General features: G+C 45.5%; 1 non-coding gene across 1 annotated transcript; it reads right to left on the bottom strand.

The window, feature by feature from the left end:
- Nucleotides 1-21147: 21147 nt before the first annotated feature.
- trnan-guu (transfer RNA asparagine (anticodon GUU)) lies at nt 21148-21221 on the bottom strand. Its single transcript has one exon. It is a non-coding gene; the product is annotated as a tRNA-Asn (tRNA).
- Nucleotides 21222-27013: the final 5792 nt, after the last annotated feature.

The raw sequence follows: 27013 nt of genomic DNA, 5'->3' as shown, positions 1-27013 counted from the left end.
ATGCGGACCCCCACCATTGTCCTAGCCCCGGTGCTCACAGAAGGTCAGCTCAGAGAGGCGAACCGCGACCGGTTTGTTAGGAACCTGTTTGAACATCTCAAACAGATTCACTGGCAGGCTGCTGGTAACATGGGCAGACAGCATCAGAGTAACCGATTGCTTCTAGAACCCAGCAAACACCACGATCGGGGACCAGGTCATGGTGAGGAACTATACTCGGGTCGGGGTTTTTGAAGCATTATATATGGGGCCATACAGCATTGAGGACAAGGCAAGCCCGATGGTCGATGCCATAAAGCTGCCCCGCTGTACTAAGTGGTTCCACAGCATCCAGTGCAAGCTTTACAACCCAGGGTCAGCCAACCACAGAGGGCAGCCGGGATGTGTGAACTGTCCTCAGGACAGGGATCCTCCGTTGGCAGCCCCCGACGGTGGAGGGCCCACAGGGAATGTGGCCGGCTCAGAAACCGTGCCTATAGGGACGGTGAATTGCAGTACTGGAGGGGCTATCTCACCCATCGTTTGGGATTCGGACACACCCCCAGTAACCCAAGCCCTGAGAAGGACCTTCCGTACACCACGGCCAAAGATATCATGGTCACCGGCATCTGAGCCTCAGCGATTCTACCCTAGAAAAAGGGCAGCCCGACACGAAAGGCCGAAGGTCAGAAGTACAGAGGCCGCTCAGAGTAGGGACCCCCAGCCAGCCGCCTCCAGCGGCGAGGGACTCACAGGAGCAGTAGCATCGAGCTGTCCCAGAGACAAGGGTCTCCAGCTCACCGGCTGCGGGGAAACCCTAGCATCCAGGCGGCTATCAGTCCGCAGAAGGCATGGGACTGACAGGGTCTAACCAGGCCACCCGGAGACGGGTGGCGGTTGTACATAGCTCTAATTTTAGTTGAAGGCAGCTGACTGCACCATTTTACATTTTAAGGTTTAGTTTGTCTTGTGTGTCAGCCAGCCTGAGAGCAGTTCTCAAGGGCAGGATCTAGACATTACCGGGTGATGGACAAACCTCAGGAGACCAATTGATGTTGTTTAGTTTTAATCTCTGTTTTTTTCCCTTCTGTAATGTGGTTGTACGTTGCCGATATGCTGGTGAATATAATGTAACTGAAATGAAATGTAACTGTGCTGAAATGCAATTGTAGTGATTGAACCCCCTCCAAGCTGGGAGGGTATAAATGTAAAAAGTTTGTTCCTGTAAAGGGAAAAATGTGCATCTATGGTGATGTTGCATAAGTGTTATGCATTTTGGGTCTTAGTTTAGCTAATTTACGGGGAAGATTATCTCTTGGGAGTCAGGAACTTTGCTCAGCTCGAAGAATGATACCATAAGTGATATGGTATCACAGCGGGGAATGTAGAATTTACCAATATCTCGCAAAGATTCCAGGTACCTTTCCCCTGCAGAGGAGAAGAATCCTTTTCTGGACTTTTAAAATGGAAGGAAAACTTTGGGACACAAATGAATTTTAAAGGGGCAGACGAGGCCTGCAGGGGCTAAAAGGAGGTGCATTCATGGAGACCCCCCTCCCCCCTACCCCCAGTGTTTGGACTCATAGGAAAGGGAATTTAATTTGGAACTATCTACCAGAAAGTTTGAAATCCTAAAGTGCACATGGAAGAAACTACGAACTTTAATCGAATTTGGAATTTTTAAAAGGTGCAACCCATGAAAAGTCTGACAAGTTGTGCACTGTGAGCATAATGACCACTAGGTGGTGAACGTGTGGGAGACATTCCTAACCTGGACCTTCAGGTATAAAAGGGGAAGCTCCACCTACTTCCATCACTTGAATGCAAAGGAATAAAGGACAGGTCACAGACTGACCTTCTCTCAAGCATGGGCATCGTGTGCATTTATACTGTAATGTAAGCACATATCACTTATGACTCCAGGAACCCAGTGCAACTTTTGTTAAAATTAACAGGACCAACTATTTCATAGAAAAAATCTTCTCGAACATAATGTTTTTAGATCATGCATTGGTCGATCATTCTTCGGTGCAAAGTGGATGAACTGACCCTTTCCCACATTGAACCCCAGTAATCACAGGCAAGGGAAGATTTAACAGAGGTTTTCAGAACTATGGGGAAACTGTTTCCACGGGCAGGAGTGTCGGTAACCAGAGGATACAGACATAAGATAATTGGTAAAAGGAAAAATCCGGGACAGGGGATGTCGGATGAGGAGATGTATTTTTACCTGCTCCTAATCCTTACATGTTGATGATCTTATGACCTTCCACAGGAGAACAATCTCGGCCCTGAGCATGTAAGAGGAGAAAGCTCCAGAAAATTTCCCACCCGGTGAGCTTTCGCGTGTGAGGCGAACGTGTTAACCGCTACACTGCGGAAACATCTCCACTTTCAGCACCAGGTCAGACGGAAATATGAAGCGAGCAGGTGAACTGCTGAATCCTACTTTTAAGGAGCTGGTCGTGGTGCCAAGCAAATGGGTTTTGCTCAATGACTATAATGAAGAAGTGGGATTTGAACCCACGCTTCCAGAAAAACTGCAAACGGAACACAGCACCTGAGACCGCTCGGCCATCCTGACTATTTAGTGCTATATCTGGCCATCCACAGGTTGATTTTGAACTTTTGTGTCATGTCACATGAAATAAATGAGGGCAGCAGGCGTATCTCTGCCTGACACCGGGGAAACAGTGAGACAGACCTTGGAGCAAGGGTCTGGTTATTGCTAAACAGCAAAGAAAATATTAATTCTGGAATTATCCAAAAGCAATGTGACCCCGACGTGAAATAATCAGGGGTTCAGTTTTGCCAGTATTTTCACAACTTCATGTTGCAATGTGAAACAATGCAGGAAATCAGTGGTGAAGATAAAATCCCATGTTGCTCATTTTCAGATTCAACACAGTGTAGAATTTACCAATATCTCACATAGATTCCAGGTACCTTTCCCCTGCAGAGGAGAAGAATCCCTTTCTGGACTTTTAAAATGGAAGGAAAACTTTGGGACGCAAATGAATTTTAAAGGGGCAGACGAGGCCTGCAGGGCATAAAAGGGGGTGCATTCATGGAGACCCCCCCCACACCCCAGTGGACTCATAGGAAAGGGAATTTAATTTGGAACTATCTACCAGAAAGTTTGAAATCCTAAAGTGCACATGGAAGAAACTACGAACTTGAATCGAATTTGGGATTTTTAAAATGTGTATGTTGGGTCTGCAAGAAAAGGGGTGGGGTCAATATCTAAAGGGCCAGTTTGGACATTGGAACTAATCCAATTGTCTGGGAACTGTATACCCTCGAAACTTGCCCCTTGAAAACATTAGCATTTAAACAATCAACGATGGAAGAAACATTTATCATTGCACCCGGAGGACCCAAATGTCACAGACATATTCCAACACCTTTTCAACAGGCATAGAAATATTTGGCTCAGGCCAGACTAGCACAATGGAGAGCTCACCAACTTCGAAAAGCCTATTAACACCAGATTAAAACCACTTAATCAAGTTTCAGTTAGCTTGCTGAAAAATAGAAACAAAGAACTGAGCTAGATTTGATGGAAGATAAAGAAGCCATTTTTAGTATAATTGAAGTTTGTTCTGGCAGTTAGGTGTGCTTCAAGAGACACTATTAAGTCAGCAGTCTCGTTGCATAAGTTCTACACCAGTATCGAACAGTGGGATCCCGAAACATCAGCGAAAGGAACCTCTAAAACCCAGAAGGACAGCACCACAACAGCAAACAGGCTGTCAAAACAACTATTGGAAAGTTGCGGGCCATTGCGACCAACCCAACAGTCAACCGGAACTAACCCGACAAAACCGAAGATTTTTCCACTCTACAAGCTGGTCCTACGCTACCAAGGGGTACAGACTACAGAACGTGGACAACTAAGGCGAACCCCAGGGACAACGAAGGCGAACCCTGGAGTTGGAACTGTCAAAAAGGGGATTGGTGAGCATAGCCCTTGAACCCCCCCAGAGCTATAACTTCGTTAGTTGGGGGGATTGGGAGGGGGGAGGCTGGGATAACTTGTGTAAATGTATCTGCATTCTCCTTTTTGCCCCATTTAGAGTTTAAGCTGTATTCTTTTCCCCACAGGCTGTAATTTGACAATTTATTCAATGTGTTGTACCCCTCAGTGTGTACTGGTCTGTGTGTGTTATTAAAGGTGTGCCTTTTACTTCTTTTTAAACACAATAAAGCCATACCTGCTTCCTACCTTGAAACCGATTGTCTGTCCAAGTCTGTCACAGTCCCTTCATAATTCCAGGGTCGAGAACCAAGCGTGTGGGAGCGATTCGGAACCGCTCATATAAGGTCAGAAGGGAAAGCTGACCCCCTGCAAACCATCCCTTACAACAGTATGATTTGAAATAAAGTGAAAGAATTTTACAGTGAAAAGATTTGGAAGTGTAACTTGTATTTGTGTCTTTAATTAAACTTTGTGGCGTCTGACTCCCGTTCATGCCTCTGCTGAATAAGAAAGGAGAGTTTGACGTTGACCAGACTGCACTGCCCCTGATATTTGTGAGCTCATCCTTTATATTCAGTGGTTTCTCGCCCTTTGATGGGCTGCAGTGTAGCGGATATCACGTTGGACTCACACGCGAAAGGTCCCCGGTGGATCCGTTTTCTCTCACTGAAAGTTATCTATTTATTGAAGTGAAATAAAGTGCAATTAAGGAATAAGGGAACCCTTTTGCCAGGAGAATAAATAGCAAATAAAAACAGAAAATGCTGGAAATCTCAGCTGGCCAGACAGCATCAGCGTTTTTACCAGGAGACTAAGCTCGCCTCCGATTGTTCATCCACAGCAAGTATAAACATAATATAGAATCCTGGAATGGTTACAGCACGGAAGTAGTCTGTTCGGCCTGTCGAGCCCGTGCCGACTCTCAGCTAGTCCCACTCCTCCGACTTTTACCCGCACCTCTGAGATATTGTACCTTCAGATACTTATCCAAATCCATTTTGAAAGATAAGATTAATTCTGCCTCCGCCACCCTTTCAGGCAGCGCATTCTGGATCCCAACCACTCGCTGCCAAATGGCCTCCTCCTGTTCCCAAGTTCCTGTGTGTAAAGTCTGGGAAATAGGAGATGAATTCCGGCCACTCTCACAGCCTTCCTAAATGTAGCACCGTCATTCTATTCTCGTAAAACCAGCTCCTGAAGTATCGGCCAGCTGTGTTGGTTAGAGCTCTGGTTATGTTCCTAAGACAACATCTACCACTGTGTGTCTGTAGTGTAGCGGTTATCATGTTCCCCAAACACACCAAAGGTCCCCGGGTGAAATCACTTTGAAAACATTAAAATGGGCAGAATGGCAGACTCCTGTTCCTAATTCTTACGTTCTTATGATCTTATGTCCTTTCACTGGAGAACAATTTCTCCCCTGAAAAAGCTTGAGGAGAAAGTTCCAACAAAATATTTCCACCCGGTGAGCTTTCCCGTGTGTAAGATGAACGTGTTAAACGCTACACTGCGGACACATCTCCACTTGCAGCACCAGGTCAGACGGAAATGTTAAGCGAGCAGCTGAACTTCTGAATCCCAGTTTTAAGGACTTTGTCGTGTGTCAGAACAAATTCTTGATGAGCCTCCATTTGCCGGCGAAGTTTGAAATTGCGTTTAGAACTTTGCAAAGAATGACTTGCATTTTTACGTGGCCTTTCAACAACTCAGGATATCCTCAAGTGATTTAAAGTCAATGAAGTACCGATGGAGCCTTGTAATGTGGGGAAAGATCTGCCCCAATCACCCCACACGCATCTCAACTCTTTCAGAAGCAAGACAGTGTGTAACCTGGGTCAATAACATAAAGTAATGGGCTCATTAACGATTAAAGCCCATTATTAATCCTCTCACACACCTCAATTATGTTTATGCAATGAATTGATGGAAACTTAAATAACTGAACTTTACTGAGTTAAGGAACTTTAATCATTGAAGAAGTTTTATCCCCTGTCTGATTTTACACACACTGTATTTTAGGAGAGTGAGTTAAGTTGTTCATCGCTCATGATAAAAGGAACCTCGGGCTACTTTTAAAAAATGTATTCCACAGAAAAATATTCTCCAAAATAATATTTCTGTCCATGCTCAAACCGAGGATATTTCACATGTGCAGCGAAGGTGATAATCGTTACACGATGGAAACCTCTGCTACACCTCGAAAAAAAGCATCCTGCAGCGCTGCCTCACTTCCCAGCAACAGATCAAAGCCGCAAACAAACCCATCGATTATTCCCACTTCCCCACCTCCACAGATACTGCCCGACCTGCTGAGTGTTTCCAGCATTTTCGGTTTTTACTGAATACACAAACACAGGTATTTGTTCAAAATCAAACTGGAGGTGGCCACACACAGATTAAACAGAGCCAGAGAGACAGACAGGATCGGGAAACACTAGGAAATGGGGCGAAACCAACAGGCGCCTGGCTGCAATCACCGACAGGGATGTGTGATTTACATAATCCTGGCGAGCTCAATAGATACAGCATGAGACTCTTAATCTCACTATTGTGGGTTTGAGCCCCATGTTGGGCGAATCATTATCGTTAAATTTTATGTCGCTTTCTCGGGCAAACTTTATTAATTAACTGATCAGCTTGTTTTGCACTGTGAAAGTAATGTTAACTGAGGGAAAGTCGATAATTGAATAATTGGTTCTGTGCTTTGCATGTTAACTGTTAAACCATATCCCATTTTACACACTGTACATCAGGCATCTGATTCAGAATGTTTATGGTAACATGAATGTGCCCCTGGGGAAACAGTGAGACAGGTTTTAGAGCAAGGGTCTGGTTATTGTGAAACAGCAAACACAATATCAATTCCGGAAGAACAACAGCTAAAATAAATGATTTGAACACGCAGCCTCCTGATCGGGAGTTAGACCCGTAACCTTTGCACCACGATGTCCAGATTCGACAACAGTCCCAGCGGATCGCAAGGTAGAAAATGTAACATCGCTCGTCAAGAAAGGAGGGAGAGAGAAAACCGGGAACTACAGGACAGTTAGTCTGACATCAGTCATCGGGAAAATGCTGTAATCCATTGTTAAGGAAGTGGTGTCAGGGCACTTTGAAAATTATAACATGATTCGACAGAGTCAACATGTTTTTATGTAAATGTCATGGTCAGGTACAGAAAATAATCAAATAAGACTAATGTTAAGCTGGCCTTCATATCTAGCAAACTAGATCACCAGCAAGTGATCAGGAAGGCCAATGTAATCTTGGCCTTTATTGCAAAAGGGATGGAGTATAAAAGCAGGGAAATCTTGCTACAGTTATACAGGGTATTGGTGAGGTCACACCTGGAATACTGCGTGCAGTTTTGTTTTCCATATTTACGAAAGGATATACTTGCTCTGGAGGCAGTTGAGAGAATGTTCACTCGGTTGATTCTGGAGATGAGGGGATTGACTTATGAGGAAAGGTTGTGTAGATTGGGCCTCGACTCATTGGAATTCAGAAGAATAGGTGGTGATCTGATCAAAATGTATAAGATTATGAGGGGGCTTGACAAGGAGAATGTTTCCATGATAGGGGAGACTAGAACTAAGGGGCATAATCTTAGTATAAGGGGCTGCGAACTCACCCAGTTTGTAAAGTTACACCCGGAACAAGTGTCCCGCAAAGGGCAGGAGAAGCCAAAGAGTCTGTAAACTCAGTGTGTAACAGAAATAAACGGGGTTATTAACGGTGATTACAGCAATTCATCATCATCATAGGCAATCCCTCGAAATCGAGGAAGACTTGCTTCCACTCTAAAAGTGAGTTCTCATGTGACTGAACCGTCCAATACGGGAATTACAGTCTCTGTCACAGGTTGGACAGACAGTGGTTGAAGGAAAGGGTGGGTGGGACTGGTTTGCCACACGCTCCTTCCGCTGTCTGTGCATGTGTTCTGCATGCTCTCGGCGATGAGACTCGAGGTGCTCAGCACCCTCCAGATGCTCTTCCTCCACTGAGGGTGGTCTTTATCCAGGGACTCCCAGGTGTTGGTGGGGATGTTGCATTTTATGAAGTGGCTTTGAGGGTCCTTGAAAAGTTTCCCCTGCTCACCTGGGGCTCGCTTGCCGTGTCGAAGTTCCGAGTAGAGCGCTTGCTTTTGGAGTCTTGTGTCAGGCATGCGAACAATGTGGCTCGTCCAACGGAGTGGTCGAGTGTGGTCAGTGCTTTGATGCTGGGGATGTTAGCCTGATTGAGGACGCTAACGTTGGTGCGTCTGTCCTCCCAGGGGATTTGCAGGATTTTGCAGAAACATCATTGGTGGTATTTCTCCAGCGACTTGAGGTGTCCACTGTATAAGGTCCATGTCTCTGAGCCATACAGGAGGACAGGTATCACTACAGCCCCGTAGACCATGAGCTTAGTTGCAGATTTGAGGGCCTGATCTTGGAACACTCTCTTCCTCAGGTGGCCGAAGGCTGCACTGGCGCACTGGAGGCAGTGTTGAACCTCGTCGTCGATGCCTGCCCTCGCTGACAATAGGCTCCCGAGGTATGCAATTATTCATCCTCTCACAGACCTCAATTATTTTCATGTGATAAACTGATTGAGAATAGAAAGAGGGTTAGTGCTCGGGATCTTAACCACTCGACCACCAAGGAAAAATTACGATAATTGTATTTATTATATATATATATATATATATATATATATATATATATATATATATATTAATAGAATCATAGAATCAGAAAGTTTCAGCACAGAGTGAGGCCATTTCGGCCCATCGTGTCCCCGCCGGCCGACCCAGAGCTATCCAGCCTAATCCCACTTTCCAGCTCTCGGTCCAGAGCTCTGTCGGTTGCGGCACTTTAAGTGCACATCCACGTATCTTTTAACTGTGGTGAGGGTCCGTCCCTCGACCACCCTTTCAGGCATTGAGTTCCAGACCCCCACCACCCTCTGGGTGATGAAATGTCCCCTCATATCTCATCTAAACCTCCCCCAATTACTTAAAATCTGCGCCCCCTGTTTGCTGAACCCTCTGCCAAGAGAAACAGGACCTTCATATCCACTCTATCCAGGCCCCTCAATTTTATGCACCTCAATCAGGTCTCCGCTTAGACTCCTCTGTTCCAAAGAAAACAGACTCAGCATCTCCAAACTATCCTCATAGCCAAAATTCTCCAGACCAGGCAACATTCGAGTAAATCTCCTCTGCTCCCTTTCCAGTGAAATCACATCTTTCCTGTAATGTGGTGACCAGAACTGCACGCAGTACTCCAGCTGTGGTGTAGCCAGTGTTTTGTACAGTTCAAGCATAACCTCCTTGCTCTTGTATTCCATGCCTTGACTAATATAGGCAAGTATTCCATATGCCTTCTTAACCACATTAACTACCTGGCCTGCTACCTTCAGGGATCTGTGGACCTGCACTCCAAGGTCCCTTTGTTCCTCTACACTTTTCAGTGTCGTACCATTTAATGTGTATTCCCTTGCCTTGTGAAACCTCCCTAAATGCATTACCTCACACTTATCTGGATTGAATTCCATTTGCCACAGTTCTGCCCAACTGACCAGTACATTGATCATCATCATCATAGGCGGTCCCTCGATCGAGGACGATTTGCTTCCATGAGTTCACAGGTGTTTCGATGAAGGACCCGATGTTCCAGTCTTGGACTCCAATTGAGGGGGTGGAAGATGCCTTTGTGTGGATTTTTTTAACGTGGGTTGACCGTTGCACACCAGCCACCACATGGGCTTGACAGAGCGAGGTCTTGGTCCAGTGGCAAGGGTTAACCAAATCAACAGGAGACCAGCTCTGCTGCATGGACCCAGTGCCCACACATATCGCAGTGTGGGCTGGCCCGTGCTGTCCCTGGGCCCTCGGCTCTTCTGGGCCCCGTATCCTCATCTGTCACACCTCCTCCACGATCTGTCGCCGCTCCTCCACCAAAAACATTCACCGCATCTCGCCACAAACACTCACCGGTCATCCGCCCCGACCTTCCCACTCCTCTGTACCTGGGCCCTGCCGATGTTCCTGCTCACGCTCCAAAATGACGACCAGGGTTTTGATGACGTCACCCAGACGCCCATCTCAAAAACGTCGGTATTTGTTTAAATACCTGAAAACTGTTCACATATATGTAATAAAGCTTGAAGCACCTCCCGGAATTCCTTATAAGATGGGATTATGGTTTGTTGATCCAGATTCCAGAATCCATGGAGAGATGTTCCCCGTGGTATAAGGTGGTGTGGCTGGATTCCGATGGACTGCATGGATAGCTTACCAACTTCGCTTGTTGTTTTAGTATCATCGCGCTGGTCCCTCGGAGAACAGTGTGAAGTGGTGGGAGGATCAATGTGGCCAGGATTCGTGTCCTGGTCAATATTTATCCCTCAATCAACATCACAGAGACAGATGATCTGGTCATCATCACACTGCTGCCTATAGGAGCCTGCCATGTGCAAATTGGCGGCTGTGTCTCCCACACTACAAGAGTGACCGCACTTCAAAAAGTACTTCATTGGCTGCAAAGCGCTTTGAGACGTCCATTGATATCTTCCTGCAGTCCGCCACTTTCTTCTTCATTATCAACCACTCAACCTGTTTTAGTGTCATCTGCAAAATTCTTACTCATACCCTCAACATTTAAGTCCAAGTCATTGATGTATACCACAAAAAGCAAGGGACCCAGCACTGAGCCCTGCGGAACCCCACTGGATCACAAAATCACCCATCAATCATTACGCTTTGATTCCTGCCTCTGAACAAATTTTGGACCCAACTTGCCACTTTTCCCTTGAATCCCATGGGCTTTTACATTCGTAACCAGTCTTCCAAGTGCGACCTTAGCAAAAGCTTTGCTAAAGTGCATATACATTACATCATACCACTGCCCTCATCAACCCTCCTGGTTACCTCCTCGAAAAATGCAATCTATTTAGTCAGACACGACCTTCCCTTGACAAATTCATGTTGACTATCCTTGATTAATCCATGTCTTTCCAAATGAAGATTTATCCTGTCCCTCATGAATTTTACAAATAATTGTAAAAGGTTAGGCTGGCCAGCCTGTATTTACTCAATCCCTTTCTCCCTTTTTAAACAAAGGTACAATGTTAGCAGTGCTCCAATCCTCTGTAGCCAGTGAGGATTGGACAATGGTGGTCAGAGCCTCTGCTATTTGCTCTTTTGCTGCTCTTATCAGCCTGGGATACATTTCATCCGTGCCTGGGGATTTATCCACTTTCAAAGCTGCTAAGCCACCACTACTTCCTCTCTCACCATGTTTATTTCATCTAATATTTCACACTTCTCCACCCTCATTGCAAAGTCCACATCGCCCCTCTCTTTTGTGAAAACAGATGCAAAGTATTCATAAAGAATCATACCCAAGCCTTCCGCCTCCGCATACAGATTCCCTTTATGGACTCTAATAGGCTCCACTCTTTCTCTAGTTATCATCATGCTCTTAATGTATTTATAAAACATCTTTGGGTTTTCCCAGATTTAATTGCCAACATTCTCTCATGCTCTCTCTTTGCTTTCCTGATATATTTTTTAATTGCACCTCTGCACCTCTCGAGTTTCTGCAGTATTGAGTTATCGGTATCTGTCATAAGCTTCCCTTTTTTTCGTTAACTTTCCCTCTATGGCCCCTGACATCCCGGGAGCTCTAGATCTGTTCGTCCCACCTTTGTTTTTAGGGAACATACTTGCGCTGTGCCCTCAGGATCTCCTCCTTGAATGCCTCCCACTGCTCTGACACTGATTTACCAGCAAGTAGCCGTTCTCAGTCCACTTTGACCAAATTCCATCTCAGCTCAGCAAAATTGGCTTTACCCCAATTGAGAACTTTTATTCCTGGTCCCCTTTGTCCTTTTCTATAACTACCCTAAACCTTACTGAGTATGATCACTCGCACCAAAATGCTCTCCCACTAATACGCCTCATACCTGCCCCTCTTCGATCACAAGACCCACTCCAGAACCGACCCTCCCTTGATGGGCTTGTTACATACTGGATAAAGAAGTTCTCCTGAATGCATTTTAGGAATTCTCCACCATCTGTACCATTCACACTATCATTTTGCTAGTTAATATTCGGGTAGTTAAAATCCTCCACTATTACAGCTCTATAGGTTTTGCACTTCTCAACAATCTGCCCATATATTTGTTCTTCTATCTCCCTCTAACTGCCTGGGGGCCTATAGTGAACTCCCAGTAGTGTGATCGCCCCATTTTTGTTATTTAATTCAACCCACATGGCCTCGTTTGATGACCCCTCTAACACATCATTCCTTTTCACAGCTGCAGGATCCGTCAATAATCTCTCACAACTCAACTGAAAGCAGCCGGAATGTGCAGCTTTGAGAGGGGCTTTCTGCACCGTCAGGGCTGGAAACTGTAGAGTTTGAATGTGTACCGAACTGTACAGAGTATTCAGTCAATATAGCAGGACTGGGAGACATGATGCTTTGTTAATACTGAACAAGTAATGCACATTATTCAATGCTTCTCATATTTATTTGAACACGTTTTCAGCTGGTTTTGAAACAGGAACCTTTTGCGTGTTAAGCGAATGTGATGACCACTACACTACGGAACCCACGCTTTCAAAGCAGACTGCAACCTGAATGCAGCAACTTAGACCGCTCGGCCATCCTGACTGCTCAATATTATGTGTGGCCACCTGCAGTTTCATTTTGAACTTTTGTGTCCTGTCACATGAAGTAAATGAGGACAGCAGGCGTATCTCTGCCTGACACCGGGTAAACATTGAGACAGACCTTGGAGCAAGGGTCTGGTTATTGTGAAACAGCAAAGAAAATATTAATTCTGCAATTGCCCAAAAGGATAGGGTCCTCAACATGATTTAAACACGCAACTTTCTGATCAAGAGGCAGACACACCACCGCTGCACCACGAGGCCGAAACACTGAGTCTGAGATGTTCATCGATATGAAGGTTCTGCAATAAAAAGGGCTTTAAAATCCACGCCCATTCCCACTGGGTGTCAGAAGCAGCGCTCAGCTGCCAGTCACCGTATGTTTGTTCGTTAAACTTTTGTTTTGCTTTGACGGGAAAGCATCATTAATTAACCCATCACCTTCTTTTGCACAATGAAAGAAATGCAAACTGAGGGAGAGTTGATACTTTAATCAATAAATACAGCAAATGCTGGAAATCTCAGCATGTCAGGCAGTATTTGCTCGGAGACTCAACTCGGTTCCAATTGTTCATCGACAGCAAGTTTAAACACAAAGTTCGCACTTGGGATCGAACCAGTGATCGTACACATATAAAGCAAACGTGACAACCACTAAACTACGGAAACCTCTGGCACAGTAACCCCAACAGAGGGGAGCTGACCAGTGAGCTCCCTCTGGCCTGATCGGGAATGTGCTGGCTCACCTTAAACAACTTCTGTCCAACACTGAAAGTTCTCAATCCTTCTCCTCTGCTGCCTTTACAGAAATGTCACGGATCACCCAGCCACAGTGTTCACTTCTACATCCTCACAGTGGGGCCACAGAGGCTCATACCGTCTCCCCGCGATCAGCGAACACACCCAGTTTGTAAAATTAAACCCCGAACACGTGTCCGGCAAAGGGCAGGAGAAGCGGGAGAGTGTGTAAGCTCGTTCTGCAACAGATAGTAGTGGGGTTATTAACGGCGATTACAGCAATCATTAATCCTCTCACACACCTCAATTATGTTTCTGCGATGAACTGATTGAGAATGGAAAGAGGTTTAATGCTCGACATCTTAACCACGCGACCAGGGAACAGCTTCGATAATTTGTATAAATACAAAAAAATATATTTACTTATGGACCTGAATATCAACGGCTAGCTGCCGAGACCTCATGGAGCGACGATCGTGCATCTAACTTTGAGCGAGAGAAATTGTTCCACAGTGACACCCACTTAATCTTTTGTTCCCTTTTAAACACTAGAAATTGAGACAGGGGGAATAAATAGAGAAATAAAAGCACAGGATACAGACAAGAGGAAGAGAGAAAGCACTTTACAGCCGTTGAGTTATATTTGAAGTGTTATAGTGTGGGGAAAGATGTGCCCAAATCACCCCACACGAACCTCAACTCTTTGCGAAGGAGTTCGGTGCAAATAATCAGATGCCTCAGGGACTTGGACTTTTTGGAATAAGTTCTGCTTTTTCCTGCATTCAAGCTTGAAACAGCAACTGGGCTTCCATCTCACGGAAGCAGCGTGCAGCGGTTCGCGAGTAGGTGACGAGGTTTGGGGTTGATGTGCATCGCTTTCAATCTTTGAAATTTCCCCAAGCAAAGAATCGCTGAATCCAACTGTCCCTGTAAGCATTTTGTTCACGTTTAATCACAGGAATATCCGCAGTCAGGAGCTGAAAAGAAATTAAAACCTAATACCGGCTTCGGGACAATCAGAATACTTTGTCACAGACAAGGCACCGGAAGGCTGGAAGGTAGATCACACCGGCTGTGGGAGAGCTGGTTGGCGGTGACATGGAAGTGTCTGCAGTGTGCGGGACCAGACTGCTTCCACACATCCACAATGGATGTCTCCCCCGTATTTTGAGGCTGTTCCCCTTAGTTCTAGTCTCCCCGACCAGTAAAAACAATCTCTCTGCCTCTATCTTGTCTATCCCTTTCATTATTTTAATTGTTTCTACAAGATCACTCCTCATCCTTCTGAACTCCAACGAGCAAAGACCCAGTCTGCTCAATCGATCATCATAAGGTAACCCCCTCATCTCCGGAATCAGCCGAGTGAATTGTCTCTGTGCCCCCTCCAAAGCTAGTATATCCTTCCTGAAGTAAGGTGACCAAAACTGCACGCAGTACTCCAGGTGCGGCCTCACCAATACCCTATACAGTTGCAGCAGGACCTCCCTGCTTTTGTACTCCATGCCTCTCGCAATGAAGGCCAACCTTCCATTCGCCTTCCTGATTACCTGTTGCACCTGCAAACTAACTTTTTGGGATTCATGCACAAGGTCCCCCCGGTCCCTCTGCACCGCAGCATGTTGCAATTTCTCCCCATTCAAATAATATTCCCTTTTTACTGTTTTTTTTCCCAAGGTGGATGACCTCACACTTTCCGACATTGTATTCCATCTGCCAAACCTTAGCCCATTCATTTAACCTATCTAAATCTCTTTGCAGCCTCTCTGTGTCCTCTACACAACCTGCTTTCCCACTAATCTTTGTGTCATCTGCAAATTGTGTTGCACTACACTCTGTCCCCTCTTCCAGGTCTAAGTATATTGTAAACAGTTGTGGTCCCAGCACCGAGCCCTGTGGCACTCCACTAACCACCGATTTCCAACCCGAAAAGGGCCCATTTATCCCGACTCTCTGCTTTCTGTTAGCCAGCCAATTCTCTATCCATGCTAATATATTTCCACTGACTCCGCGTACCTTTATCTTCTGCAGTAACCTTTTGTGTGGTACCTTATCGAATGCCTTTTGGAAATCTAAATACACCACATCCATCGGTACACCTCTATCCAACATGCTCGTTTTATCCTCAAAGAATTCCAGTAAATTAGGTAAACATGATTTCCCCTTCATGAATCCATGCTGCGTCTGCTTGATTGCACTATTCCTATCTTGATGTCCCGCTATTTCTTCCTTCATGATAGTTTCAAGCATTTTCCCTACTACAGATGTTAAACTAACTAGCCTATAGTTACCTGCCTTTTGTCTGCCCCCTTTTTTAAACAGAGGCATTACATTAGCTGCTTTCCAATCCGCTGGTACCTCCCCAGAGTCCAGAGAATTTTGGTAGATTATAACGAATGCATCTGCTATAACTTCCGCCATCTCTTTTAATACCCTGGCATTTCATCAGGACCAGGGGACTTGTCTACCTTGAGTCCCATTAGCCTGTCCAGCACTACCCCCCTAGTGATAGTGATTGTTTCAAGGTCCTCTCTTCCCACATTCCTGTGACCAGCAATTTCTGGCATGGTTTCTGTGTCTTCCATTGTGAAGACCGAAGCAAAATAATTGTTTAAGGTCTCAGCTATTTCCACAGTTCCCATTTTTAAATCTCCCTTCTCATCTTCTAAGGGACCAACATTTACTTTAGTCACTCTTTTCCGTTTTATATATCGGTAAAAGCTTTAACTATCCGTTTTTATTCTTTGCACAAGTTTACCTTCGTAATCTATCTTTCCTTTCTTTATTGCTTTCTTAGTCATTCTTTGCTGTCGTTTAAAATGTTCCCAATCTTCTATTTTCCCACTAACCTTGGCCACCTTATACGCATTGGTTTTTAATTTGATACTCTCCTTTATTTCCTTGGTTATCCACGGCTGGTTATCCCTTCTCTTACTGCCCTTTTTTCACTGGAATATATTTTTGTTGAGCACTATGAAAGAGCCCCTTAAAAGTCCTCCACTGTTCCTCAATTGTGCCACCGTTTAGTCTGTGTTTCCAGTCTACTTTAGCCAACTCTGCCCTCATCCCACTATAGTCCCCTTTGTTTCAGCATAGTACGCTCGTTTGAGACACTACTTCCTCACCCTCAATCTGTATTACAAATTCAACCATACTGTGATCACTTATTCCGAGAGTATCTTTTACTAGCTTCAATCATTAATTTTCTCTTTACATGTGATGAACTTTTATCCCTATCTCGTTTACACACTGTATTTTAGGAGAATGGTTTAAAATTTTAAGTGCTTATTGTCATGTATTCAACCAACATTGTAACCCATATATAATCTGACCTCAGTTGTACACTGTGAGAACAATGACCACTAGGTGGTGAACTTGTGGGAGACACTTCTAACCTGGACCTTCAGGTATAAAAGGGGAAGCTCCACCCACTTTCATCACTTGAGTGCAAAGGAATAAAGGACAGGCCACAGACTGACCTTTTCTCAAGCATGGGCCTCGTGTGCATTTCTACTGTATAGTAAGGATGTATCAATGGCGACGAGGAACTGGGATTTAAACCACGTGAGCTTGGCCGCTCGCAGAATAGACGAGAGATACTGTGTAAAGGAATGGTTGGGACAGAGAATCAACATTGTTGAAGCAGCACACAGTTCTCCATGCAGACAAGGGCAATCGGGTATGCCCCAACATGTAGTCGAACCCAGAGGGGGAATTCGACAGAGATAATGGCAAGCAGAACGGCGATTCATACCATTCCAAGGGACAATGTGGCCAGTAATGGGGCCATCAACACCTGTTAATGGCACACTCAAGGGCAGTCACAGGGGTAGTCAGGGACGATTGATGAGCAAGGGATCTTTTGTTTCCAACAACAGCTCATGTTGGAGGCATGGAGGCACAAACTCAGCCGGAGTTTGCAGAGATGAACAAAATACCTACAGAAATTGCAGAAATGAACGCTGGGGGAAATCGCTGGAAGCTGAAGTTCAGTGAGTTCATGTGGAGCACGTATACAGTTCATACACCAGGACGTCACCGATAATGATGAAAGTGCTCCTCAGTGGCATCCCAGTATCAATGGAGCTAGACACGGGGGCTAGCCAGTCCCTGATGGGTATCAAATAGTTTGAAAAGTTGTGGGCGTCCAAGGCCAGTAGGGCCAAAATTATCACCGATTGACGCACAGGTACGGACATACACCAAGGAGATCATTCCGGTGCTTTGCAGCGCCACGATAATCGTGATCCACAAAGATTCGGAGAACAGGTTGCCACTCTGGGTTGTACCGGGGGACGGTCCCGCACTACTGGGGAGGAGTTGGCTTGCTGTCGAGAACTGGAAATGGGGCAATGTCAATGATATTTCCTCTGTGGAGCGAGTTTCATGCTCACAGATCCTGCACAAATTTGACTCATTATTTCAACCCGGCATTGGCACTTTCATGGGGGCCAAGGTAGTGATTCACATAAACCCGGAAGCCAGGCCAGGACACCACAAGTCCAGAGCGGTGCCGTACGTGATGCGGGAAAAGATAGAAGGTGAATTGAACCGCCTGCTGAGGGAAGGTATCATTTTGCCAGTCGAATTCAGTGACTGGTCGAGCCCGATTGTACCGGTGTTCAAAGCGGATGGGTCAGTCAGGATATATGGTGATTACAAGGCCTCCATCAATCGGGTGTCACTCCAAGACCAGTACCCGCTAGCGAGAGTGGAGGACCTCTTTGCGATGCTATCCGGTGGCAAACTTTTTTCAAAATTGGACCTGACCTCAGCTTACATGACCCAGGAGCTGGCGAGTGAGTTGAAGAAGCTGACCACCATCACGAAACACAAGGGGTTGTTTGAGTACAACAGATGTCCGTTCAGGATTCGCTCAGCCACCGCGATCTTCCAACAAAATATGGAAAGCCTCCTCAAGTCGATTCCAGGGACGATGGTTTTTCAGGACGACATCCTCATCACGGGTTACGATACTGAAAAACACCTCCACAACCTGGAGGAGGTGCTACGCAGACTGGACCGGGTAGGGCTGCGACTGAAAAAGGCGAAGTGCATCTTCCTAGCTCCAGAGGGAGAATTCCTGGGGATGAGGGTAGGAGTAGACGGGATGAGCCCTACTGCGTCCAAGACGGAAGTGATCCAGAGAGCACCCAGACCCCGTAACACGACGGAGCTGCGTTTGTTCCTGGGGCTCCCCAACTATTTGGTAACTTTCTTCCCAAATTGAGCACGCTGCTCGAGCCGCTACACGTGCTCCGAAGCAAAGGTCGCGAATGGGTCTGGGGGGACAGCCAGGAAAGGGCTTTTAATAGAGCACGCAATTTGTTATGTTCCAACAATCTGTTAACGCGATATGACCCATGTAAGAAACTTGTGTTAACGTGCGATGCGTCGTCCTATGGTGTCGGGTGTGTGTTGCAGCATGTCAATGCCAAGGGTCAGTTACAGCCGGTAGCTTATGCCTCCAGAAGTCTGTCCCAGGCAGAAAGGGGCTACGGGATGATAGAAAAGGAGGCGCTCGCATGTGTATATTCGGTAAAGATAATGCACCAGTACCTGTTTGGCAGGAAATTTGAGCTGGAGACAGATCACAAACCCCTCACATCCCTTTTGGCCGACAACAAGGCCATAAATGCAAACGCATCGGTCCGCATACAGAGGTGGGCACTCACGTCAGCCACCTATGACTACACAATTCGGCACAGACCGGGCACTGAAAACTGCGCCGATGCACTCAGCAGGCTTCCACTAGACACCACTGAGCGGGCTACCAAGCATGCCGCTGAGATGGTCATGGCTGTTGAAGCTTTCGCAAGTGAAGGCTCACCTGTGACAGCCGGTCAGATTAATGTCTGGACAAATAGAGACGCGCTATTGTCTCTAGTCAAGAAATGTGTCCTGCATGGGGACTGGGCAGCCACGTACAGGGCATGCCCTGAGGAATTTAAACCATTTCACGGGGGCAGGGATGAACTCTCGATTCAGGCCGATTGCCTACTGTGGGGAAACCGTGTAGTCATGCCCCAGATGGGCAGAGAGGTGTTCATCAGAGAACTCCACAATGAGCATCCGGGCATTGTCATGATGAAGGCAATTGCCAGGTCACACGTTTGGTGGCCAGGGATAGATGCAGATCTGGAAGTTTGTGTTCGCAGGTGCAACACGTGTGCCCAGCTGGGCAATGCGCCCAGGGAAGCCCCCCTTAGCCCCTGGCCATGGCCCGCCAAGCCTTGGTCACGCATCCATGATGACTACGCAGGTCCTTTCATCGGAAAAATGTTTTTGGTTGTAGTAGACGCCCACTCCAAATGGATCGAGTGTGACATTTTAAATTCAAGCACATCCTCTGCCACGGTAGAAAGTCTACGGGCAATGTTCGCCGCCCACGGTCTACCGGACATCTTGGTCAGCGACAATGGCCCGTGCTTCACAAGCACTGAATTCCAGGACTTCATGGCAGGCAATGGAATTAACCATGTCAGAAAGGCACCGTTCAAGCCAGCCTCAAACGGCCAGGCAGAACGAAAAGTGCAGATAATCAAACAGGGGATGCTCAGAATCCAAGGGGGTTCCCTACAAAGCCACTTATCACGCCTCCTGTTGGCCAATAGATCTCGACCACACTCGCTCACAGGGGTTCCACTCGCAGGGCTGCTAATGATGAGGACACTCAAAACCTGTTATCCCTTATACTCCCCACCATGAAAGAAATTGTTGAGAGCAGGCGCCAATCACAATATAACGACCATGACAGGAATGCGAGGGCACGATATATTGGTGTAAACGACCCTGTTGTTATCCACAACTACACTGCAGGGCCTAAATGGCTCGCAGGCACTGTGATTGCCAAAGAGGGCAATAGGATTCTGGTAGTTAAACTTACCAATGGACAAATCTGCCGCAAACACGTGGATCAAACAAAAAGGAGGTTCAGCAACCCCAAAGAAGAAGCAGAGGAAGAACATGATATAGAGTTCACTCGAGCACAGGTGACCGAACACCGGAACCAAAGGGAGGAGCGCCCAGTCACTGTGGGCAGTCCGGATAGTCCTGAGGCACCGCAAACAGCAGACACACAGGCCAGCGCACAACAACCGGAGCCGCAACTCAGGCGCTCTACAAGAGAGCGTAAACCACCAGAGAGACTCAACCTGTGATCCCAAAAAGACTTTGGGGTCATGTATTCAACCAGCATTGTAACCCATTTTTAAATTTAAAACCTGATAAAATTGGATGACATGCCGCCAACGTGCAAAAGTAAGAATTCTTTTAATCACCATTAATTAGCCGATAACCTTCTTCAGAATGAAATAAATAATAATATAATTACTGAGGAATAGTGGTATCTTCAATCATTCATTTTCTCTTTACATGTGATGACGTTTTATCCCTATCTCATTTACACGCTGTATGAGAATTGTTTAAAATTGTAAGTGTTTATGACTCAGTTGTAAAACCATTGATTGTGTGTGTGTCTATTCTTGATAGGAGGAGCACTTGAGACCGCAGTTCCAGTTCTATATATGTATCAATAGAATCAATTTCCACCAGTTTCTTTAAACCCAATAACATAATTTATTTCTAATGGGCTGGATGGAGGAACATGATCCATGTAAAAAATTGTTATCGTTTTACTTGAACTGAATGCTCATAAAATATTGGAGTGGGAACTAATTGGATAACAGCACTGCTGGCAACATTTGCGGAATAGATTCGTGCAGCCAAAACACACAATGACAACCTGGGACTGTGCGGTACCGAATACTCGGGGAAAAACAGTTAAATACTTCGTCCCGGGGTGGGCTCGAACCACCAACCTTTCGGTTAACAGCCGAACTCGCTAACCCATTGCGCTACAGAGACTGATGGACATATAAGGTGCAAGACATCCAAAACCAGGGTGTCAGTCAGTTAAAGCTTCAGATTGCTCTGACCGGTATGGAACTTGTCCACTCTCAGTTGTACTTTTCCCAAATAAATGGAGGGACATTCATTGTGGATGCGTGGAAGCAGTCTGGTTCCGCACACTGCAGACACTTCCATGTCACCACCAACCAGCTCTCCCACAACCGGTGTGAATTACCTTCCAGCCTTCCAGTGCCTTGTCTGTGACAAAGTATTCTGATTGTCTCGAAGCCGGTATTAGGTTTGAATTTCTTTTCAGCTCCTGACTGCGGATATTCCTGTGATTCAACGGGAACTAAATGCAGACAGGGACAGTTGGATTCACCGTTTCTTTGCTTGGTGAAATTTCAAAGATTGAAAGCGACACACATCAACCCCAAACCTCCCGTGAGATGGAAGCCCAGTTGCTGTTTCAAGCTTGAATGCAGGTACAAGCAGAACTTATTCAAAGAAAGTCCAAGTCCCTGAGATGCCTGATTATTTGCACCAAACTCTTTGCAAAGAGTTGAGGTTCATGTTTGGTGATCTGGGCACATCTTTCCCCAAACTACAACACTTCAAACAGAACTCAATGGCTGTAAAGCGCTTTGGGGCTTCATGAGTTCCTGAAAAGCGCTGCAGATATGCAAGTCATTCTTTGCAAAAGTTCGATGCAATTTCAAAATATGCGAGCAATATCAGGGCTCCTCTGGGACCCCTCGTAAATTTCAATGAACAAATCCAAAGGGAAATCACAGCCCGAGACCAACGAGCCAAATGTTTGACAAACGTGAAGATAAGGTGTAACCATGATCAAAGCATTTTTTTGTGTGTCGCTATTCAGAACATAAGAACTTAAGAAGGAGGAGCTGGAGTAGGCCGTATGGCCCCTCGAGCCTGCTCCGCCATTTAATATGATCATGGCTGATCCGATCATGGACTCAAGTCCACATCCCTGCCCGTTCCCCATAAGCCTTATTCCCTTATCATTGAAGAAGCTATCTCTGTCTTAAACTTATTTAATGTCGTGGCTTTCTCAGCTCTCTGAGGCAGTGAGTTTGACAGATTTACAACCCTCTGACAGAAGAAATTCCTCCTCATCACAGATTTAAATGGGCGGCCCCTTATTCTGAGATTATGCCCCCAAGTTCTAGTCTCCCCTATCAGTGGAACCATCCTCTCTGCATCCACCTTATCAAGCTCCCTCATTACCTTATACATTTCGATAAGATCACCTCTCATTCTTCTGAATTCCAATGAGTAGAGGCCCAACCTACTCAACCTTTTCTCATAAGTCGACCGCTCATCTCCAGAGTCAACCCAGTGAACCTTCTCTGAACTGCCTCCAAAGCAAGTATATCCTTTAGTAAATATTGTAAGTGTTTGTGATCCTCGCCCAATTGCAAGACGGACGGTTTGAATCGCCCCCACCTTACGAAAGTTCTAGATCCGGGAATTATTATTCAGAGTGTAAATTAAATGAGTCATGGAAAGGGATGCTTCAGTGATAAATCGTAGTATATTTATTTGGTCTAACATACACTGTCTAAAACATGCACTGCTAAACGAAATCACTGTCTCTGTGGAGAATAAAATCCCGGTTACAAACAACATACATACAGTACAGAAATGAACCTAGTAACACGCAGTAATTCCCTGGTGGATTTTAACCCCACCCCTACCAATGAATTACCCTCCCCAGAATAGCCCTGAAAAGCTTCACTTCTGAGAAAACCCTGAGCCCTTATCCAGCTGGCCTGGGATATCTGGTTACTGGCTTGGGACACTCGCGACCATGTTCACCACCACACGCAGCCCGTTTTCTTGCTCAGCTCAGCTGTGGGAAGTCACTGCCTGGTCTTCAGTCTCGGTGGCTTCTTCTGCAGTACTGCGGCCCCTTCCTCTGGTACATCGATCGGTGGAGCGAGAGCGAGAGGGAGAGGGGGCTCTCTCTCGACACAAGCTGCAAGCTGCAAGCTCCAAGCTTCACACCAAGCTCCAAGCTAAAAATAAAGTGGAAAGGACCCTGTCTTTCTGGGAGTCTTGCTACCCCTATCTTTCCCGCCAATCTTTAAAACCCCTTTGTTTCGAAGCACGGGTACTTAGTCAGTGATGGGCCATCCCACCCATGCATTGGGCTGATGGCCCTTAGTCTGGGCATCTCTCTGAGCCTTTGTGTTGGGAAAGCCCCAGCTCCTCCTTGGCTGGCCAGGCTGGTGGGTTCATTGTTCTGTGTCTCCTTCTGAGATGGAGGTGAGAAGTGCTTTTACAAATTAGAGTGGCTTTGTCAGTGGCCCCACTTCCTGGCTGACAGCTCTTTTGTCAATGGATGACTGACAGGTCTTTTGTCCCAGCTAACTGCCATGCGGTCTCTGGAGTTTTAACAAAACCAGCTTTTTTACATATCTGCGCAGGGTGTCCCCAGCACAGGGAAAATAGTCTCAGAAAAATAAAATCCACAAAATATTCTCGACTGAGTCCATTCTTTAAACAGAAACTTTGTGATCTCTTCATTCTGCTCTGCTAATTATCGATCTTGCCACGTAAAAAGTGCATTGGCATTGCAATGCATTAATGTAAAATTAATGAAAAGAAAATGCAACGTTTTGTCGAGTGCAAAACATGCAGTGCCTGCATTTCAAAAAGCATTGCTTTTATTCATCCTGCGGAATGCATATTGCACAGATAATCTCAGCACACATTGTGCTGGCAAAGGCAGCATTCGACAACAAAGTGATTTGTCCTCCGCTGATTTGTAGCAGATAACTGACGATTGAGCACACAATTTGACAACTAGACTTGTAGATCAAGCATCAATGAAAAAGGCAACAAAACTGCCCACCAGCACCAGGTGTCTTTCACTTGTTTGTCCCAAATTTTCAGCAGCTGGGACAACAAGAATTTAGGTTTTACTGAGATTTGAACTCAAATCACTAGATTTAAAGTCAAGAGGGCTCACCATTACACCATGGAACCAACTATTCCAAAACATTTGAACCATACTTCGTCACAGACAAGGCACCGGAAGGCTGGAAGTTAGATCACACCGGTTGTGGGAGAGCTTGTTGGTGGTGACATGGAAGTGTCTGCAGTGTGCGGGACCAGACTACTTCCACACATCCACAATGAATGTCCCACCATTTACTTGGGAAAAGTACAACTGAGAGTGGATAAGTTCGATCCCGGTCGGAGCAATCTGAAGCTTTAACTGACTGACAACCTGGTTTTGCATGTCTTGCAGTGTGTATCTTTGGCGCAATGGTTTAGCTCATTCGGCTGGTAACTGAAAGGTGGGTAATCCAAACCCATCTCCGGGCGAAGCCTTTTAATGTTTTTCCCCGAGGATTCGGTGCCGCACAGTTCCGGGTTGTCATTGTGCATTTTGGCTGCACGAATATATTCCGCAAACATTGCAAGCTTTGCTGTTATCCAGTGAGTTCCCACTCCAATACTTTTATGAACATTCAGCACAAGTAAAACGATAACAATTTTTTACATGGATCATGTTCCTCCATCCAGTCCAATCTAAATAAATTATGTTATTGAGTTTAAAGGAACTGGTGAAAATTGATTCTATTGATGCATATATCGAACTGGAACTTCGGTCTCAAGTGCTCCTCCTACCAAGAATAGACACACACACAATCAATGGTTTTACAACTGAGTCATAAACACTTACAATTTCTCATAAAGAATGTAAATGAGATAGGGATAAAAATTCATCACATGTAAAGAGAAAATGAATGATTAAAGATACTACTGTCCCTCAGTAACTATATTATTATTTATTTCATCCTGAAAAAGGTTATCGGTTATGTAACGGTGATTAAATGAATTCTTATTTTTTCATATTAGCTGCATGTCGTCAATTTTATAAGGTTTTGAATTGAAAAAAGCTGTTGCAGAAGTTACCGCCCTGACCTGGAATCGAAGCTGTTTTTCGGTGGCAGAAGGAGTGGTTTTACCCAATCATTTAAAGGTGATTTGAAAGAATCACGTGAAGTTAAATTCAGATCAAGGTTACGATGTGTTTCGGTGTGAAACAAGTGGATTGAAAAGGACAATAATGACACCAAGCATTACGATGCAGCGATGCAGCAATGCAGCGTTCCCTGGTGGTCCAGTGATTAGGATTCGGCGCTCTCACCACCGCGGCCCTGGGTCGATTTCCGGCCAGGGAAATTGCACTTCCATCAAAATTAAAACCTTCGAAGAAAGAGTTACATGCATCTCATGTGGAAAAAAAGATTCATTGATTTAAACATAATTAATTAATCCATTGTAGAACTTCAATCATTTAATTTGCCCTGAGTTTGTGAGGAACTTTTATCCCGACCTCATTGTATTTTAGGAGCATGGTCCAGCCCCGGTATCTCCACCTGTGAAAGTAGGAAACTGCTGGAAATACACAACAGGACGGGTAGCCTTTGACAAACAATTAAACCCAGGTTACAGACTCTCTTCTTTCCCGTGTCCTTTGCGGGACACTTGTTCCCCTTTAATTTTACAGACTGACTGAGTTCACTAACCGCGGGGAGAGAGTAGGTGTCTCCATGGCCCCACTGTGCTAACATGGAAGATAACACGATGGGGATGTGGGGTGGTGGGTGGGGATCAGTGACATGTTTGTGTAAAGGGCAGCGGAGGAGAAGGATTGACAGCTGTCAGTGAGGGACAGAAGTTGTTTAAGGTGAGCCAACACATTCCCGATCAGCACAGAAGGCATTCACTGGTCAGCTGCCCTCTGCTGTACTTCTGGTCAGAGCGGTTTCCGCAGTGGAGCCTTATCACATTTGCTTTCCACGTGAAAGGATCCCGTGCAGGAAGATTATGTTTAAACTTGCTGTGGATGAACAGTCATGGGCGAGTTTATTCTCCTGTCAAAAGAGCGACAGTGGCTTTTCCCTTATTCTTTAATTGCTCTTTATTTCACTTCACTAAATAGATATATTTGAGTGAGAGAAATTGTTCCAGAGTGTCGCACACTTCATCGTTTGTTCCCTTTTAAACACATAAAAAGAGGCCGGGGGAATAAATCCAGAAAACAAAGCCGAGGGATGTAGAGAAGAGGAAGAGAGAAGGGGAAATACTGCCTCTACCCAGAACTAATGCAGAAACTCCTCTGCTGCGCTCGGGGTGGCCACCCGCAGCCTGGATACACTAACGTCCCAACAGTTCATTGATTGTCGGAGTGGGACCGTGCGGCGCTTCAGAAGTCAGGTCGAAAAAGCAAAGTCACTGATTCAGTCCCATGTGCTTCTCTGACTGACACCGGGGAAACGGTGAGACAGATTTTGGAGCATAGATCTGGTTGTTGTGAAAAAGCAAAGAAAATATGAAGTCTGGAATTAAATTATTGAATGTGTATCCTGCTCGTTTCGTGGTTAGGCATTCACAGAGGGAGCCCGAGTTCGGAAAGTAACTTTTTAATTCAAACTTTTTTCAAATAATTACATGCAATTCACTAAACTCTGTGGGAGGTGGGGTGATTAAAACATCACCGATCGGAAAGGAATTGTCCGCGGGAAGCCTCCAACCGGAATTTTTGGGCCAATATTCCCACCTGGATTGTTTTGCAGACTTACAGTCAATACTTCAATAACTGAACTGTAATATTTTCAGGCGCTTTCATCATAGATGATATTTTACACCCTATCTGACTTAACACACTCTGAATTTTTGAAATTGGTTTTAAATGTTCATTGCTCAGAAGTCAAGGAACGTGGGGTACTTTTTTCAATTTATTTCACAGCAAATATATTCTAAAATGA

This window comes from Pristiophorus japonicus, unplaced genomic scaffold, assembly GCF_044704955.1.
Source record: "Pristiophorus japonicus isolate sPriJap1 unplaced genomic scaffold, sPriJap1.hap1 HAP1_SCAFFOLD_262, whole genome shotgun sequence".
Taxonomy (NCBI): Eukaryota; Metazoa; Chordata; class Chondrichthyes; family Pristiophoridae; genus Pristiophorus; species Pristiophorus japonicus.
The sequence above is the reverse complement of the archived record's forward strand: the minus strand, read 5'-3'. Positions and strand labels throughout refer to the sequence as shown.